The sequence below is a fragment of the Phocoena sinus genome, chromosome 1, assembly GCF_008692025.1.
Source record: "Phocoena sinus isolate mPhoSin1 chromosome 1, mPhoSin1.pri, whole genome shotgun sequence".
Classification (NCBI taxonomy): Eukaryota; Metazoa; Chordata; class Mammalia; order Artiodactyla; family Phocoenidae; genus Phocoena; species Phocoena sinus.
Window position 1 is genome coordinate 142,370,269 of NC_045763.1, and position 19,440 is coordinate 142,389,708.

The following is a 19,440-nucleotide window of genomic DNA, read 5'->3' on the forward strand; positions in this document are numbered from 1 at the left end:
GGTGCTCTATATCCAATATCTCACTTAGTCCTTTAACAGCTGGAGCTGGAAGGTATTGCTTCTCTCATTTTAAATAGGAAGAACTGAAATTATTTTTCAAAGGTTTATTAAAGATTATCCTTTAATGAGACTAGCAATTTCATGTCATTTCCATCTTTAGTGTAATTTCTTGCTAGATAAGTTTTTATCTCTAAACTTTTCAATTAAAGCTATGAAGCTGTTTCCTTATATTTGGACTCCCCTCTTGTTTTCAACTTGACAAAAGTTACTGTAGCATCTGCTTTAATTAAAGTAGAAAAGGTAGTAGTTGCAAATATGATCACAAAGATAATCCCTGCTCTCCAGTATCAGGCAGTTTCTCTTCTGAATATTAATGTTTGATCCATATTTTCGTGACTAAATTTTAAGGATTATAGCCTGAAACCAACTTTTCTGTTTTTCTGATTAAGCTATTCATCTTCATATCCAGATTAGGAAGCTGTACTGTAGTTGAACATTGTAATTATATCATACTGTTGACTAAGGTAAGAAAAAAAAAATTGGCACGACTAAAGAAGTCATCAACTACAGAAAGTATATGGGATTTCCCCTAATCTCACATCATCTGGCTTCATTAATGTAAACAGAGTTCAAGGAGTTGACATGAAGTCACTTTATGAAGTAATAATTTGTTGTGAATTTGTATCTGGAAGAATAAAGAACGTTCAGGGTGATACAGGAGATTCTGCAGTTTTTGGAAAGCAAGATGTTGACATCTGACTTTAACATGTGAAGAGGTTAGAGTTAGTAATCTATATGGGTATTTTATCATGATGGTGGAAGTGACAAATCAATACAGGAAGTATGTGTATAAACATGTTTTACTGCCTTACATTTAGCTGCATCCCTGAGAAAGTGCCAGGGTTTTTGTTGTTATTTTTGTTGTTGTTGTTGTTTATTTTTTTGTAGAGTAAGTACTCCCTAGTATCGTTTGGAATTGAAATTTTTGGCTTACAAAATACCGTTTGGGAAAGAAACTGTCCCCCAGTTGGTATCGTCATAGGGCCTAGAGCCCTCAAAGATAATGTGCTCAAAACTATGTAAGAAGGAAAGGGTCATGTTAAATCATTTCTTTGTATCTCTTGTTTACAGAACAGTGGCTGATCTATGGTAACAGCTCAATACATATGTGTTAAATTAATGAATACTGTTATGTTACCCCGTTGTTCTCAAAGTGTGTTCTGGGGATTTCTGGGCATTCATGAAGTCAAAATCATGTATAGATAAAAGATTCATTCGAAGTACAAGTAGACCAGTAGATTTTAACATAACAGCATGAAAAGTTCTTTGATATGGTTTCAGAGTCCACATTGCAGATCATCTTTAAGAAACACTTCTTAAGGTTTAGTGTAAGGTCAAAGAAGAATATTTGTAATTATCTGAAAAGGCTATTAAAGCAACCGTCACCTTTCTAACTACATATCTGTGTGAGGTGGGGTTTTTTTCATGTGGTGTAACTAAAACAATATATCACAGCAGATTGAATAAGAAAGCAGATTTAAGAATAAAATTTTTTTTTCTTTGGCCGCACAGTGCAGCATGTGGGATCTTAGTTCCCCAATGAGGGATTGAACCCTTGCCCCCTGCATTGGAAGTGCGGAGTCTTAACCACTGAACCACCAGGGAAGTCCTCACAATTGTCTTTTATTAAGCCAGACGCTGAGAGTTGAAAAATATAAAACTATGCCTCTTTTCTCACTAAACAGTTTCTGTTATGTAGAATAGTTTACTTAAAATATAGTATTTTTCATAAGGAATGCTATTTATGCCAACATGCCATGGATTATTTTTATTTTAAAAGAATTAATAAATATGTATTTTAAATATTTTTGTTTTAATTTTAATATAATAAATATATATGTATTCCCTATACATGAAAACATTTTAAAAATTACTCAATTTTTAAAAGTAAAAAAGGGTCCTGAGACCAAAAATGTTGAGAACTGCTGATGTAAAGCCCACAAATTTTCACATACATTAACCGTTTACTCAGCCCCCAACCTGGGAGTTATCTCTGATTTTTCACTTCTTCTCATTCTCCACAAATAGTCAATCAGCAACATCTGTAGGCTCTATCTTACATTTGTTCTCCTCCATTTTAGCCCAAGTCAACAATATCTCTCTGTGGATGACTGTTATAGCCTCCTAATTTGTATACCTACCTCTATTCTTGACTCCAGTGAGTTTATACAGCAGCCAAAGTGGCATTTTTTAAAACATAAAGTAGTTTGTTTTATTCTTCTGCGTTTAAGACATTCCAATGGCTTCCCACCATACATAGAATAACATTTAAACTTTTCATTACCTAATTGGTTCTGCATTATCTGCTGGCTTCTGACCACATACACTACCACTCTACTCTTTTTACACCATGCTCCAGCCGCAATGGATGTTTGCTGTCCCTCAAACTGTCAGCTTCTTCCCATGATTCAGATCTCTGCTCAAATGTCACCTCCTCAGAGAATTCCTTCTTGATCATGCTTACCCTCACGGTCTCCTATCCCCTGATTTATTTTTACTCTCTAGTCTCATAAACAGTCATATTCTCTTTATAGTATTGATCACTATCTTGAGTTTTATATTTATTTAATTTTATCACCTGAATCTCTGCACTAGACTGTAAACTCCATGAATTAAGGATTTTGTCTTGTTCACCACGTTATTCCTAGTATTTAAACGAATATGTTCAAACTAATACTAAACTAATATGCACATAATAGATTCTCAATAAATATTTATTAAGTAATGAATTTTAAAATAAGACACTCAAACAAAACCATAAATGTTGAGTGAACTGGGACAGAATCCAGTCAAAGAAACCACAATGGTAATTTGAACAGAGAAAATTTGATATGAAAAATTGTTAACCAGTAAAAGGTGGTTAACTAGTAAAAGGGGGAAATAAAAGTCTAAGTACAGAAGTAGCAAATACAGAAAGAATTTACTATTCCTTGGGCTAAAGAATCTCGAAGAAGGAAGGAAGTAAGAATCTAGAAGACCTCTCCTCCCTTTGCCCAAGACAGATTCAGACCTCTGGAGAGGGTGTGGCTACCAAAGGAACATGCAGCCTGCTGGTGGCAAGAAACTTGCTGAGGGTGTAGCTACAGCTGGTCCACAGGACTCACCTGCAGAGTGGCAGAAAAACTTCTCAGAGTGTCTATGAGCAGAGCTGATAATGCAAGAACTACTAGGCCTCTCCCAGGCCCATCAACTGGCTGCCATGCCAAAAATACCACTCTGGATGCAGGAAGGGAAGCCCCTCCTCCTGCTGGCCTTGTGGTGCCCCTCCAGCACCCTCTATTGACAAAGTCTAAAACTGAGCCAGGTGTCAAAGGAGAAATGTTTAAAAAAACAGCTCCGGAATCACAAAACAGGGCAAAGAAGGGTGGATTTGGAATTAAAAGGCAATAAGTCAATAGCTGACACACTATACTATGGAAAGAATGTGCATGAATTAGAAAGAAAATGTCGTAGAATATATATAGCATGTTTCAATTTGGGGGAGCCAACTCACCAATATGCTCTTATTTTTGTAGGAGCAAATGAAAGTAAGAATCATACCCAGTCCCCCAAACTGTGAACTGTATGTATACCAAGGGATAAAATCAGGGGACAAAAGGGGAGAATAGTAATTTTGCTGTAGACACTGTTGATGTATTGAATTGCAACAGTGAGCACATATTACTTTGGAAATGCTACAACATGTGGCAGACTTCATTTTTTGCCAACACTATAGCTGTATCCCCACCCCCCTCCATATAGGCAGGGTCCCAACAGTGTTAGAAAGCACATCCTCCTCCTTTGAAAAAGCCTTGCTTGATCTATGAGAATCAAAGTGATCTCACTCTGACCCCATTCTGACCAAAGATATATAGTAGTAATTGGCTGGGGACAGGGAGGATTCTGAGAAAACTCTTTGTTCTTAAAAAGAGAACCATGGGAAGAGGTATTCCTTTTTTCTGCCTTTAGTCCACTTGTATGTGAGGATGTACTGCTAGGAGCTTCAACAATCTCTTGTTACCACGAAGAGAATTAGCTTACCCTCTGAGCATGACAAAACTGAAAGATGTAAATACTCTGGATTTTTGATTATTTCTTTTAGCCACAGATTTAACCATCTCTTTATAGCCATGTGGTTTCTAGACTCCCTGCTATGTGAGATAATAAATCTCGTAAGTTTAATTCACTTGTAGATGGCTCTTCTGTTACTTGGAGGTGAAACTGTTTTCTCTTATGACAATCATGCATACGATGGGAATTCCATGGCCGTCCAGTGGTTAGGACTCTGAGCTTGCACTGCTTTGGGCCCAGATTCAATCCCTGGTCAGGGAACTAAGACCCTGCAAGCCACGAGGTGTGGCCAAAAAAGAAAAAAAAAATCGTGCATATGAGCCTTTTCAGTATATTGACTGTACAAATAAAGCTTATTTCATACTACCTTCTTCACTCTGTATATGAAATCATACCAATAATGATAGCTAATATTTATTATTATATATCTGACTTTGTGATAAATGCTTTATTGAGATATAATTGTTATACAACAATATATACGATTCAGGTGTACAAAATAATGATTGGATATTTGTATATACTGCAAAATGATCACCACGATAAGTCTGGTCAATATCTATTACCATATATAGTTACAGTTTTTTTTCTTGTGATGAGGACTTTTAATATTTATTCTCTTAGTGGGACTTCCCTGGTGGTCCAGTGGTTAAGAATCCACCTTCCATTGCAGGGGAGGCAGGTTTGATCCGTGGTTGGGGAACTAAGATCCCACATACCGTAGGGCAACTAAGCCTGCGAGCTAGATCTAAAGCCCTTGTGCCACAACTAGAGAGCCCAAGGCACTGCAACTACTGAGCCCATGCACTCTGGAGCCCACGTTCCACAACTAGAGAGAAGCCCGTGTGTTGCAACAAAGAGCCTGTGTGCTGCAATGAAAGATCCCGCATGACGCAACAAAGATCCCGAGTGCCACAGCTAAGACCTGATGCAGCCAAATAAATAAATTAATTAATTTGAAAAAAAGATACATGCACCCCTATGTTCATAGCAGCACTATTCACAATAGCCAAGACATGGAAGCAACCTAAATGTCCATTGGCAGATGAATGGATAAAAGAAGATGTGGTACATATATACAATGGAATACTACTCAGCCATAAAAAAAAAAACACAAAATAATGCCATTTGCAGCAGCATGGATACAACTAGAGGTTATCATACTAACTGAAATAAGTCAGAAAGAGAAAGACAAATACCGTGATATCACTTATATGTGGAATCTAAAATATGACACAAATGAACCTATCTATGAAACAGAGAGAGTCTCATGGAGAACAGGCTTGTGGTTGCCAAGGGGGAGGGCAGGTGGGGGAGGGAAGGGTTGGGAGTTGGGATTAGCAGATGCAAACTAGTATATATCTAGGATAGATAGACAACAAGGTCCTACACACAGGGAACTATATTCAATATCCTATGATAAACCATAATGGAAAAGAATTTTTAAAAGTATAAAAAAATATTTATTCTCTTACCAACTTTCAAGTATACAAAATACAACATTGTTAACCATAGTCACCATGCTGTACATTACATTCTGGTGTCTTATTTATTTTATAACTGGAAGTTTGTAGCTTTTGACCCCCTTCACCCATTTTGTCCACTCCCCCACCTCTGACATCTACCAGTTTGCTCTCTGTACATAGCTATGAGCTTGGCTTTTATTTTGTTTTGTTTTGTTATTTGTTGTTGTTTATTTTGTTTTGTTTTATAGATTCTATAGATTTGTTTTATAGAATCTATAGATTCTATGTATAAGTGAGATCTATTTATCTTTCTCTCTTACTTGTTTCCCTTAGCGTAATGCCCTAAACTTCCATCCATGTTGTCGCAAATGACAAGATTTCATTCTTTTTTATGGCTGGATACTTTAAAGGCTTTAAGTACATTATTTCATGAAATTCTCACAAGAACACTGATATGTGGTATACTTTGTGTTTGGGTTACATATGTGAAAATATAATCTATACCTACCCTGAAAGGGCTCACAAATCGGTGAGTAGGCAGACAAACACACTGTATTATTATAGTATGAGAAGGGTTGCAGTAGACATATGTACCCTTCTATGTCCAGCATCTATTTGGAGGAATCATTTCTCCCATTCACAGTTTATGACCCTACCCACTACCCCAGCACCTACGGTGGGCCTGTGGCCTAGGCCTGGCCCGTCAAGTTATCTCATTGTCCTAACCAAAGCAATTATTCAGTAAAACAGACATGTGGCCACAGTTAGGTCAATGAGAAACCATCCTAGGATTTCTTTTTTTTTTTCATCCTAGGATTTTTGACAGAAATTTCAAGAAAGAAGCTGACAGCCTTCTTTGCTACCATGTAGTGACAGCCTGTCTGAGAATAAGGCCAATATAGGGAAAAATAAAGAGAAAGATGGAAAAAATACACAGACTCCTGAGGACATTGGTTAAGCCACTGTATTCAGCTATTCTTTAAAATTCACTTCGTGGGCTTTTCCACTAGCTTTTACTTAATACATTCACTATGGTAATCCCTTGCCTATTTGTAAATCTGATTTGGGTTTAGTTTCAGAACAGGTGAACAAGAGGCCTGGTATTATAAACGTAATAAGAGAGACAAAGATCTACGGATCCCCAAGGGAAGCTCACTTATTTCAATTCTCGGCAATTTTATGAAAAGTTCAGATAAGATAAATCTTTTTTTTTTTTTTTTTGGCTGCGCCGCACGGCATGTGGGATCTTATTTCCCCCACCAGGCATCCAACCTGCACCCCCTGCACTGGAAGCACAGAGTCTTAACCACTGGACCGCCAGGGAGGCCCTGATAAACCTTGATAGAAGTGAAACTGAGATGTTTTACAAGAGGAAGTAATAATTAGCAATGCTGAGAAGAAAAGAGGGAGAGGGAAAATAATGGGAAGGTGTGGGAAAAGAGCATTATGACATGTTTACAAAACTGCAGTTGTTGAGTGTGGCCAGATCTCAGGATGCCTGTGGAGTTCAGAGAAGGTAAGACTGGGAAGGCAGGCAGGAACCAGATTACCTAAAGCCTTAGGTTTGGGTTTTATCTGGAGTTACTGATTTGTGTATTAGACCTTTATTTTGATGGCATTGGGGAGGTTGTACCGGAAGAGATGAAACTAAAGGGAGAAGTGCAGTGAAGCTATGATAGGAATCTAGATAAGAAGTGGAAAAGCCCGAAATGAATACTTGAAGACGCATTTAATAAATAGAGTTGGCAGGGCTTGAAGATCAATGAATGTGGAAAATAAGGAAGAGAGAAAAATCCTAGGAGGACTCCATGTTTTTTATTTGTGCAACTGGGTGGTGCCATTTGCCAAAAAGAGAGCACAGAGGATAAGAGGGTTTGTGGAGCCACATGATGAGTTCAGACTGACACTTGTGGACAAAGCTCAGTTTAGGCCCAAAGGTTAGGATGGCAGCAGGCAGAAGTACTATTTGAGGCCTTGAACAAAGAAGAGATGATAAGGATAAGTGTACAGATGGAGAAGAGAGAGGGACCCATGATGGAATTCTGGGGAGCATCAAGTTTTAAATGAGTCTCCAAAATACACAAAAAAAGGAACAGGAGGTAGAAAGAGAACAGGAAGAGTGTGATTTCACAGAAGACAAACTAAACGTTTCAAGGAAGAAGTGATGAAGAGTGACGAAATGTACAATGCCAAGGAATTCAAGTACAATGCCTGAAAATGATCCCTTGGGTTTGGACAATTGGATGGTCATTAGTGACCATCACTAATACTTTCATTGGAGTGATTGGGAAAAAACCCTAACTGCTATGGCTTGAGAAGAATGTGAGAGTGAATAATTTAACAGAGTACTAAGGTTGGTTTAAAGACGGAGTCCAGTGATTGTTCAGAAGCTAGAAGGAGACCTAGGGATCAGTGTTTTCTCTCTCTCTCTCCATGTTTGTCTCTTTGTCTCTCTTTCTGTCTCCTTCTCTCTCTCAAGTCTCTGTGGGAGAGACTTGACTTGTTTAAGTGCTGAGGGGCAAAATCTGGGTGAAAAGAGGGGCTGATGAGAAAGATGAATTAATGTAAATGGTGGAGCAAGTTTCTGAGAGTGGGCTGAGGCATTTATCTTGGGCAGGAGAAGTTCCCCTCTTTTACTGAATAAAAGAGATGTAGACAAGCCACAGTGCAGAGCCAGTTACTTGTTGGAGGTGGAGCAGGAAGTTGCTGCATTGGATTTCAGCTTGAAGGAACAGCATTTTTAAGATTTGCTACTCATTGTGATGGTAGTAATTACAGGCAAAACTAAAAGAGTTTTTTTCATTTCAAATCAAGAATAAGTTGTAAAGTATGTAAGTGAGATATTTTACATTCAAAAGTTACCTATAGGTCGGGGAGATCAGCTCGGTGCTTTGTGACCACCTAGAGGGGTGAGATAGGGAGGCTGGGAAGGAGGGAGATGCAAGAGGGAAGAGATATGGGGATATATGTATTTGTATAGCTGATACACTTTGTTATAAAGCAGAAACTAACATACCACTGGAAAGCAATTATACTCCAATAAAGATGTTAAAAAAAAATTATAGGGACTTCCCTGGTGGCACAGTGGTTAAGAATCTGCCTGCCAATGCAGGGGACATGGGTTCAAGCCCTGGTCCGGGAAGATCCCACATGCCATGGAGCAACTAAGCCTGTGAGCCACAGCTACTGGGTCCACGTGCCACAACTACTGAAGCCTGTGCGCCTAGAGCCCATGATCTGCAACAAGAGAAGCCACAGCAGTGAGAAGCCCGTGCAAGCCCATGTGAAGCAACAAAGACCCAACACAGCCAAAAATAATAAAATAAATAAATTTATTTTAAAAATTTATTATAGAGATGAAGTAATGACAGAAGTGTATTATAAAAAGAAGATTAAAAAAATTCTAACGTGATTAATAAGGCATTTATCTAGTAACTTCTAGGACTGATGAAATTACTGAAAAGTTTTAGAGATTGGTTCCAATTGGCAGCTAACTAAAAGAATGGAACCTGAGCAGCATAATTTTGATGTGTGCAGATTTCTTCCTACAAAACATAATTAAGCTTCTTATTTTGAAATAGACCCTGGAAACATTTTGGGGGCTCCATATCCTGTGAAAGGAGTGAACTCTTGCCCCTATGACATCTTTTTTAAAATGACAGGGCTTAGGATGAGAGAAGTCTGTGATAGTTTTGACTAAAATCAACATTACCCACCCTGATTAGCAACTTAATTCATCAGGCATGATGGCAAATAATCATTTTCTGTTAAAAAATATCAAACGTCCCCAAATTAGAAATCTATACTCTCACTGGGGATATTCAGAAAACTGCAATCCTGTTTAGTTGGCAGTTCTTAAAGGTATATATCAAAATATTTTAAAAATTGTGATTGGAACAGGAATAATACATAGCAGTTTCTACTTTCATGAGTGGTAACATTAATTTACTTAAATTGCCAGTTCCAGTATATTCGTTAAAATCATAATTTATTTTTAGTCAAGTTTTTCTATTTCTTTTGTTTTTAAAATGTTCATTGAAAAATTTAAACTATACAGATATATAAACACCTGTTTTTAAAAATTCAAACCATATATGTGTCTGTGAATATATTTTTAAAGAGTGAGAGACAAATACTTTCCACTTAATATTATATCATTGACATAGTTTAATGTTATTATACCTCATTATTTTTAATGGCTACCTAATACTCTATGGTATGGATTTGCTAAAAATGATTTAATCATGCTTCTGCATTATTAAAAAATTAATGTATGTTCACTCTTAAAAGAGTTCCTGGCACATAGGAAGCACTGTATATGCTAGATCTTATTAAAACTATTGTTATATTTTATCATGATTATTATTAACCCATTGCAGATGAGAAAACTGAGTACCAGAAAGATCAGGTGACTTGAACAATGTCACATGGTTAGCGGAGGAGGCAGAACTGGAATCCACAGCTTTGATCTTTTACAAGAGGCCATAGGGCTTTCCTGGTGGCGCAGTGGTTAAGAATCTGCCTGCCAATGCAGGGGACACGGGTTCGAGCCCTAGTCTGGGAAGTTCCCACATGCCACGGAGCAACTAATCCTGAGCCTGCGTTCTAGATCCCACGAGCCACAACTACTGAAGCCCGCGCACCTAGAACCCATGCTCCACAACAATAGAAGCCACCACAGTGAGAGGCCACACACCACAACGAAGAGTAGCCCCCACTCACCACAACTACAGAAAGCGCGTGCATAGCAACAAAGACCCGACATAGCCAAAAACAAAAACAAAACCCCAAGAGGCCATAGTAGTACCTAGTGTCATTAAAAAATAAGAAATAAAAGCAGAACATGAAAGAAAAAGAAGTCTAGGGGACTCCCCTGGTGGTCCAGTGGTTAAGACTCCATGCCCCTAATTCAGGGGGCCTGGGTTCAATCCCTAGTTAGGGAACTAGATCCTGCATGCGCAACTGAAGAGCCCGTGTGCTGCAACTAAGACCCCGCGCAGCCAAATAAATAAGTAAATAAATAAATGAATATTAAAAAAGAAAAAAAAAGAAATCTAAACCACATTGTGGAAGCATTGAGGGAAAAATAATTAACTCCCTGGTGGAGTCAGGAAAGGATTGCATTTGAGCTGCTCACTAGTTCCTTGAGACTAAAATAAAGGCTGAAAAAGTACGGGTACATCCAAAGTGTTTGAAATAAGATAGAGGACAGTGGATGGGACTTGTCAGGGTTTGGTGAGAAGGAGAGAAAGCTGATTTAATTTAGGGGAATTTAAAAAGTTTGGAAGAGTTTTGTGGGGAATCGATAGGGACTCAGAGGACTCAGTAGAGGTTGAGAGAAGATTCCTAGACTTGGTGGCACCCGTGGTTGTGTGGCCGTCAGAGTCCAACACAGACCAGGAGATGCTCTGGGTCCGGGGCCAGCAGATGATCTGCAGACAAGGCTTTTCATGAACCATTTTTGGGAAAATACACTTTATGTAAAGTAGAGAGTTGTAGTTTCAGGATTTCACACAAATTAGCTTTTCGGGAGAGAGCCGCTGAACATCTGTGAGGAGTGGTCTCGGTGCCAAGTGTGGTTCTGCTGTGTTTGGCAGGTGAGACATGTGTTATAGACAAGATGCCTTTCCCAGAGCATAGCATGCCCTAAAGGAAATGCCTGCCGTCCATGCAAGGGGGAAGTGGTTGAGTGATTGAAAGCAGTTCGGGACTTGTGCAATACAAAGCCATTGTCACAGAAAACTCCAAATGCGTTTCAATTTTTACATGCTGAATTACACACAGAATTGCACAAGGGCAGTCTCAGAAAGCTTCCAGCCAGACAGCCATAATCATCCTGACGTACCTCGATTCCCACTGCCTTTCCCTCCAAGAACATATGTGGGACATTTAAAAAAATCTTCCTCCAGGGACAAAGAGGAAGCATTTTGCTGTGAAAATCTGCCGTTTTGCAAATGGATGAGGAAAACTGCATGCACATTTAATTCAAGAACTTAATATATCTGGCAAAAGCATCTCTCATTTAGTAGGGATTGAGGGTTTTTAAAAAACATTTCTCTATGGCCTTAACTAATGCTTCATTCATTTATAGTTAATGCACTTGTTTATTCTTTAATTAATTAATTTTAGATGTTGGGGGTAGGAGTTTATTAATTCATTTATTTATTTTTGCTGTGTTGGGTCTTCATTTCTGTGCGAGGGCTTTCTCTAGTTGCGGTGAGCGGGGGCCACTCTTCATCGCGGTGCGCGGGCCTCTCACTATCGCGGCCTCTCGTTGCGGAGCACAGGCTCCAGACGGGCAGGCTCAGTAGTTGTGGCTCACGGACCTAGTTGCTCCGCGGCATGTGGGATCCTCTCAGACCAGGGCTCGAACCCGTGTCCCCTGCATTGGCAGGCAGATTCTCAACCACTGCGCCACCAGGGAAGCCCCTCGTTAATTTATTACTGATGTTCTAAGAGTTGTTGGTTCCTCATACATCCCCTTTCCCTATCAGAAACAGTTCAACTGGTCCCCAGATGAGTTAAGCTGTTCACTATTTAAGAGCTGTATTGCTATTAATTACTTGCAGCAAAACAAAAAAAATTATACATGCAGATAGAAATCTGTAAAAAGCAAATTCAAGCAAAATTTAAATCATCGATTTAATCAGGTGTATAGTGTTGTGCTGCTCACAGTAGGAAATCCCTGCTGACTGCTATGGCCCAAGTCCTTTTGCACTTATCAGGCTTAGACTACATTGTATCCCCTTTTGACTCAATTCTGCCAGAGCTTTCCTACATTGTCTCTTGGAAGGTGCAGAGAGGTAGCAGGTAAGGGCAGAGGCTATACAGCTAGACTGTCTGGGTGGTTTAAATCCTGCTTTTATTGGCTCTATGGCCTTACATGAGTTACTTAACTATTTTTGATTCAGTTTCCACATCTGGAAAATGGGGAAAAAATAGCCCCTACAGCATTGAGTTGTGATAATTCAATGACTTAATGCCCAAAGAATAGAACACAGAAAATATTCAAAAAGTTGTGTTTCTATTTATAAACCAGGCTGTGATGTCATTTGGCATACACGCATCATTTATAATTTAATTTGCGTAGGCTTGTGTGAGACTTTGCAATGTGTCAAGTTGGCTAGCCTGAAATCTGTTTCTCAGAATGACCTTCCTTGTATGTTTCTCGTTAGGGTAAGCCACAAGAGATATTCTTGTGCAAGATTTGGAGGGCAGAACTGAAGCAGCAGGGACTTCCCTGGTGGCTCAGTTGTTAAGAATCTGCCTGCCAATGCAGGGGACACGGGTTTGAGCCCTGGTCTGGGAGGATCCCACATGCCGTACAGCATCTAAATCCATGCACCGCAATGCAGCCAAAAATTAGTTAATTAATTAATTAATTAAAAAAAAAAAAGAAGTGAAGCAGCAATTTTTTTCTTTTTTTTACGGTATGCGGGCCTCTCACTGTTGTGGCCTCTCCCGTTGTGGAGCACAGGCTCCGGACGCGCAGGCTCAGCGGCCATGGCTCACAGGCCCAGCCGCTCCGCAGCATGTGGGATCTTCCCAGACCGGGGCACGAACCCGTGTCCCCTGCAACGGCAGGCGGACTCTCAACCACTGCACCACCAGGGAAACCCAGCAATTATTTTGTAGCTCCCACACATTATCATTTATCAGCTGGCTCACCTCACTCAGTGGCTGAGCCTGCAACTCCTCCACCTTCCCCTGGATCCTCCAACAGCTTCTCTGACTCCTGGGAGAGGTGTTTTTGTTTAGCTCCATGGAGAAGCCCCGACTACTGCAGGATACCCATACCTCTAAGGACAGAGGCAACAAGAACTGACACCAGTTTCAGTCCATCCTTGCAGGTTCCACCTTGTGCTTATGGGTTCTAGCTTATTCTTGGTCTCCCTGACTTTACATCCATTTTCTTTTCCTGCCTGCCTGTCTCATGGATTTTAAGCTCCAGCATCACACAGAAAGATAACAGACTTAATTGAGACTGCTTCTTTAACAGCTTCCACAGTTATGTAAGTTCAAATCCCATAGGTAGGTAGATAGATAGATACCCAGACAGACAAATGGATAGATCCCTGACGGTCCTGACTCTCTGAACCTTCTGTCTGATAAAGCCAGTGATAAGTAAAATAGTTCCACATTGTAACAACATGATCATAAGCACAAATGAAAACATGGACAATAAAATCATGTGGGATATTTGGTTTTAAAGAGGTAATTTATAGTACTCAGAATAATTCATAACTGGGTTTTTTATAGTCAGTGTTACCCAAAAACTGGGTTTGCCTCTTGGCGGGTATTGAGCCAGAAGACACAACCTACTCAAAGAGTTGGAGAAGGAAGGCTTTATTACCTGCAGCAAGTAAGGAGAACACTGGGGCTCTTTCCCAAAGCAGTGTCTCCCCAAACAGCAAAATCGGGGACGTTTTAAGCTAAGGGTACATTCATCTTCATGAAGGGGTTTAAGCAAAGGAGAATTCAGCATAGAATTGCCGCAGGTCTAGCAGAGGGCTGGCATACATATTAAGAATTTAACACTGGGGACTTCCCTGGTGACGCAGTGGTTAAGAATCCGCCTGCCAATGCAGGGGACCTGGGTTTGAGCCCTGGGCCGGGAAGATCCCACATGCCACGGAGCAACTAAGCCCGTGCACCACAACTATGGAGCCTGCGCTCTGGAGGCCACGAGCCACAACTATTGAGCCCACGTGCCACAACTACTGAAGGCCGCGCGCCTAGAGCCTGTGCTCCACAGCAAGAGAAGTCACTGCAATGAGAAGCCCGCGTACCGCAATGAAGAGTAGCCCCCGCTCCACAGCTAGAGAAAGCCCACATGCAGCAACGAAGACCCAACGCAGCCAAAATAAATAAATAAATTTATTTTAAAAAAACAGTGCTTCAGGCTAATTTTTACCATTGAGACAGAACTGGGAGTCTTTACAAGTGGTTTATTATCTTTGCTATTGTTACTCTTCTTGCCCAATAACAGTCCTTTGTTCCTGCATTCTTTTGTTCCCTTAAGATCATTAATTACTGAGACCTGTTCAAGGGCAAGCATTGTGGTCAGGCTTAGATCACAAAATGGCTTAGGCCAAAAATGGCTTCTCTTATGTCAAGACAGCCATCCCTTGTTCTCTTTCTCTGGAGCTCCCCCTACCCTATCAGCTTACAAAATTTTAAGCAACAAGTTCAAGGAATAGTCCAAGCAAATTATATTAGATTTTTTTTTTCAGTATCATACCATTTAAGAGTCACAGGTTTAGAAAGGTCTTAATTACCATTCTTCCCTAGAACAGACTGAAGCCCCAATCTCTCAAAGCCTGCACCATCAAACCTCTCACCCTTCTTTCCTTCCTTTTCTCTGTAGCCATTCCAAGGATAAAACTCTAAGCAAGCTTCTTTTGAGTCGATGTCTTTTTTTCAACCGAGCTTCTACAATTCTCTTATCCGCTTGCCCAGTTTGGTTTTATGGTTCAGCAAAACTTTCTTCCATACTTTCTCTATTTCTTAGCAACATAGAGGTATTAAAATCGTGGCACAATCTAGTCTAGGCCAGTGAACAATAGTCATACCTACTACTTCCCAGAGCTGTGATTCCAGGTCTCTGAACTTGGCTGCAGTTATTTTCAATAATTTTTCTGATTGTGAACTCATATTGAAACAGGAGGGAAGGGGGCAGGGCACAACCTTTAAAAGAATGACATAGCCATTGAGGACACAACAAAAACTGGTTAGAACCAACTAGATCCAAGACAGCAGAAGATCTGACTTCCAGTAGACCTTGAGCCTCATTATACGCTCAATGTAATGCATTAGCATGCTAAATGAAACACCCACCAGCACCATCACAGTTCCAAGGCCAACCATAAAGGCCAAAAAGTGATCAGTGGCCCAATTCCCAGAAATCTCTGACCCCTCTCCAAAATAGTTGGAATAATCCTCCCACTCATTAGCCTATGAAATTACCCAGCCCATAAAAACTAACCGCACCATATTTCAGGGCCTCTTGCCCTCTGAGATGACCCACACTCTGTGGATGTGTTTCTCCTAAAGCCATTCTTGCCTTTTGAGATGGACCACATTCTGTCTCTGGAATGTGTATCTCTCTGAATAAATCCACTTCTTACCTATCACTTTTTTTTCTCACTGATTCTTTCTGCGATGAGACATAAAGAACCTGAACTTCATTAAGTCCTGAGACCAGGTGTGTGATCTCAAAAGACAGTGGGTTCAAGTCCCAATCTGGGTTGTGCATTTTCAATATACCCTTCTGCCACTGCTTATAAAATCATTTTGGAATCACTTTATAGATGCCTTGTTTGAGTGGTACCTCTCAGAATAAAATAACTTTTTTTCTAATTGTAATATTAACCCTTGCTAATTAGAGGCATTTAATGTTGTCTGTCCTTTTTGGGATATTCAGTAAAACTGGTATGCTATTTCTAGTTTAGGGCAACCCCACTTTCAGTTACTCAGCATGTTTATACAACCTACTTCATTTGTGCTTTCATTAACAGAAGCCAGAACTGTTCATGTGTTCCCCCAGGAGATGCCAGGGCCCTTCTACCTCTGGTCCTAAATTTATACTCAAACAAGCCGGGAATTTTTCTGAGTAGACCGTAATGACTCTTTCAGATTTTAAATCCTTTCCTGAAATTCCTTATCTACATGATACCAAAACAAACACTGATACAATGAATCAGGTAACTGGTTTAATCAGGAAAATCCATTTGATGGCAGTTTTTACTTTCAAAATAATGAACAAATTTCAACAAATTAAGACTCATCTTGTGTATTTTGCACAGTTTTGGATCAAAATTAATAAAAACTTCTGCCTAATTTGCATTTTCTATATATTCACTATAGTTGTTTGCGGAAACAGGAATTTTTCACTTTGATGCAATGTGACTCTTAACGAACATATTAGCTTTTCTTTCAAACCATTTATTTAATTTTTTCTCCTAGAAAGACTTGGAGTTTTCTCTTCATTATGATTTTACTTGCCAAACAAACTTCTTTTTCTAATACAAAACAGGTTATTTGTTTAAACAACATTTTTATAGAAGCCAGCAAGAAAATATATAGACCTCAAAGTACTTTCTATTAGTTTTAATATAGTGATTGAAGAGCCTAAATTCAGTGTAAAATATAACTGAGAATAAAGCTGAGAGTGGAAACAGGTTTTTCCCCCCATCAATCTAAGGGGAATAAATGAATGTGCTCATAATGCAATTTAATAATTTAGTAGTCCGTTTTTCCCTTCAGATTTTTTATCATATTATTTCTAAAGCAAATATGTTCAAAAAATAAAGAGAGCATGAAACAAAAGCAAAGTGCTAAACAGTTTTCCTAACTCTGTGACCTGTGTAAGAGAGATCACTGGTTTCTATCAGGTAATGATGTTACTATAATCATTGATGATTTACCCAAGACTAGTAGGTGATAGCACTGAGATGCACCCCCAGGTCTTCTGAAGGTCCTTAGGCTTTTTCCTAAACACCATGTTCTTATCTCTGCATTCATTGAGTTGTTTCTTTTTTGAAAAACAAGTGATTATCATGGCCTGCATACAAAACTAAGGTTCAGCTATAGACTTACCTAATACACCCTATATACCTTCTAATCCTGTTATACTGCAATGCTTCAGGTCAATGCAGTAGAAACATGTTACGAGTGAAGCAGTGTCTAAGGAAAGCCATCTGAGAAATGTAGATTAGGTCCAAAAATGGGCTTTTTCTTCCTTTTAACATCTATGTATTCAGTGCTTATTACATCCCTGGCAGTAATCACTAGTAACCCATGATAAACAAGAGATAGTCCCTACTGCCTCAAGGAGTTATACTGTAGTGAGGAAGATAGCTAAGAAAGCAAAAAAAAAAAAAAAAAAAAAAATTGATACAGTGAATTGAATATTATTATATGGAATTACACAAGAGGAGTAACAGAATAAAACCTTAGGTGGTAGTGGGCATTGGTGGAAGGGAGTCACATCTAAACCAGTATGGAAGGAAGGGAAATTTTAAAAACGTTAGCAGGATCTGTGAGTAGAATGGAACAGAGTAGTGGGAAGAGGAATTACTAGGAGAAGGCACTGGGTGATAAAAGATTGCTTCTAATTCTGTAACAAAGGCTAAGGTAACAGTGACTTAATCAGGTTCAATTCATTTTGTAAGCAGATAGGGTACCCCCACCCCTGGGCCCGCCCTTGAGGAAGAGAAACAGGCATGGTTTTCTTGACATAAAAGAAGCCATTTTCGGCTTAAGCAATTTTGTGATCTAAGCCTGACCATAATTAGCTTGCCCTTGAACAGGTCTCAGTAATTAATAATCTTAAGGGAACAAAAGAATGCAGAAACAAAGGACTGTTATTACGCAAGAGAAGTAACAATAGCAAAGATAACAACCACTTGTAAAGACTCCCAGTTCTGTCTCAGTGGCAAAGATTAACCTGAAGCACTTTCTTGAGCTGTTTTGCAGAATTTAAGCCCCCTTGAGTGCTCAACCACCAGATCAAGCGGAACCTAAGGGATGATGATGTTGACCTCTTCTGACCCTCGTGACTTCAGTCAACTAAAGCATGGACTCTGTTGACCTTTGTCTCAATTCTAGGCTGAATTTTCCTCTGCTCAGGACCCTTCATGAAGATGCATGTACCCTTAGCTTAAAACGTCCCTGATTTTGCTGTTTGGGGAGATAGATGCTTCTTTGGGAAAGATCCCTGGTGTTCTCCTTACTTGCTGCAAGTAATAAATCCTCCTTTCTCCAGCTTTTTGAGTAGGTTGTGTCTTTCAGCTCAACAACAACCAGGAGGGGAATCCAGTTTTCAGGTAACAATTTCTCTCTCATCTGAAGTTCTTTAACAGGTGGTTCCTGGCAAAGAGTGCAGCTTGCACATGAAGTTCACCCAAGGACGCAGTTTCCTCAGGTGTGGCTGCAGTTCCAAGGTGACTGTTTCACATTTGACCAGCAGGAAATGGAGGAGAAGGGTGAGTATACTCTGTTTCTAAACCCATGAATAACAGTGACACGCATTAATTCTGCTCACATCCCTTAGACAGAACCTAGTTACGTGGTCACGCCTAGCTACAAAGGAAGCTATGAGAGAATCTTAAGCTCAGCAGCCTAATAGAAGTTTCCTACCTGAAACTTTTATTACTACAGATAAAATGGAAAACAGATATCGAGGGCACAACTAACAACCTCTGCCAAAACCACTTTGGTGACCCAAAAATCTGAGTGTACCAATTTTTCATACATAGAACATTCACCCCTATGACAGGGAGACAGTCCCTGCATATTATCTGTAGGGCATTCGCTTCAAGTCCAAGATTGCTGGGTGATGTCCAATATCTCTGCGTGATGTATGTCCTTCAATTAGGATGGGATGTATGTCTTATGATCCAATGACCTGTAAACTAAAAGAAATGCTTTCTCCACAAACGTCTGCCCCAACCAGTATACAAAGAAAGGATGGGAACCAAATAAGTTCAGTACAAACTGAAGCATTTTGAAAGTGAAAGAACTGGAAATGCATAAAAATCACTGATCTCTAGCAATTTTTAAATCCCACTAGCAGAAATTATAAAAACTCCCTACCCTGAGTAATATTCCATTGTATATGTATACCAAATCTTTATCAGTTCATCTGTTGATTGGTATTTAGGGTGTTTCCATATCTTGGCTGTTGAAAATAATGCTTCTATGAACATTGGGTGCATATATATATTTGAATTAGTGTTCTTTGGATAAATACTCCAGAAGTGGAATTGCTGCATCATATGGTAGTTCTATTTTTAATTTTTTAAGAAACCCCCATACAGTTTGCCATACTGGCTGCACCAATTTACATTTCCACTAACATTGC

At 39.5% G+C, this 19,440-nt stretch overlaps 1 long non-coding RNA gene across 2 annotated transcripts in view; it reads left to right on the forward strand.

Moving 5' to 3' along the window:
• The window catches only part of LOC116759549, a 94,840-nt gene that overhangs the window by 65,428 nt on the left and 9,972 nt on the right, over positions 1 to 19,440 (forward strand). For both annotated transcript variants that reach the window (XR_004351470.1, XR_004351472.1), the window contains exon 5: positions 18,429 to 18,562. This is a non-coding gene — a long non-coding RNA (uncharacterized LOC116759549). The remainder of the gene's footprint in view (positions 1 to 18,428; positions 18,563 to 19,440) is intronic.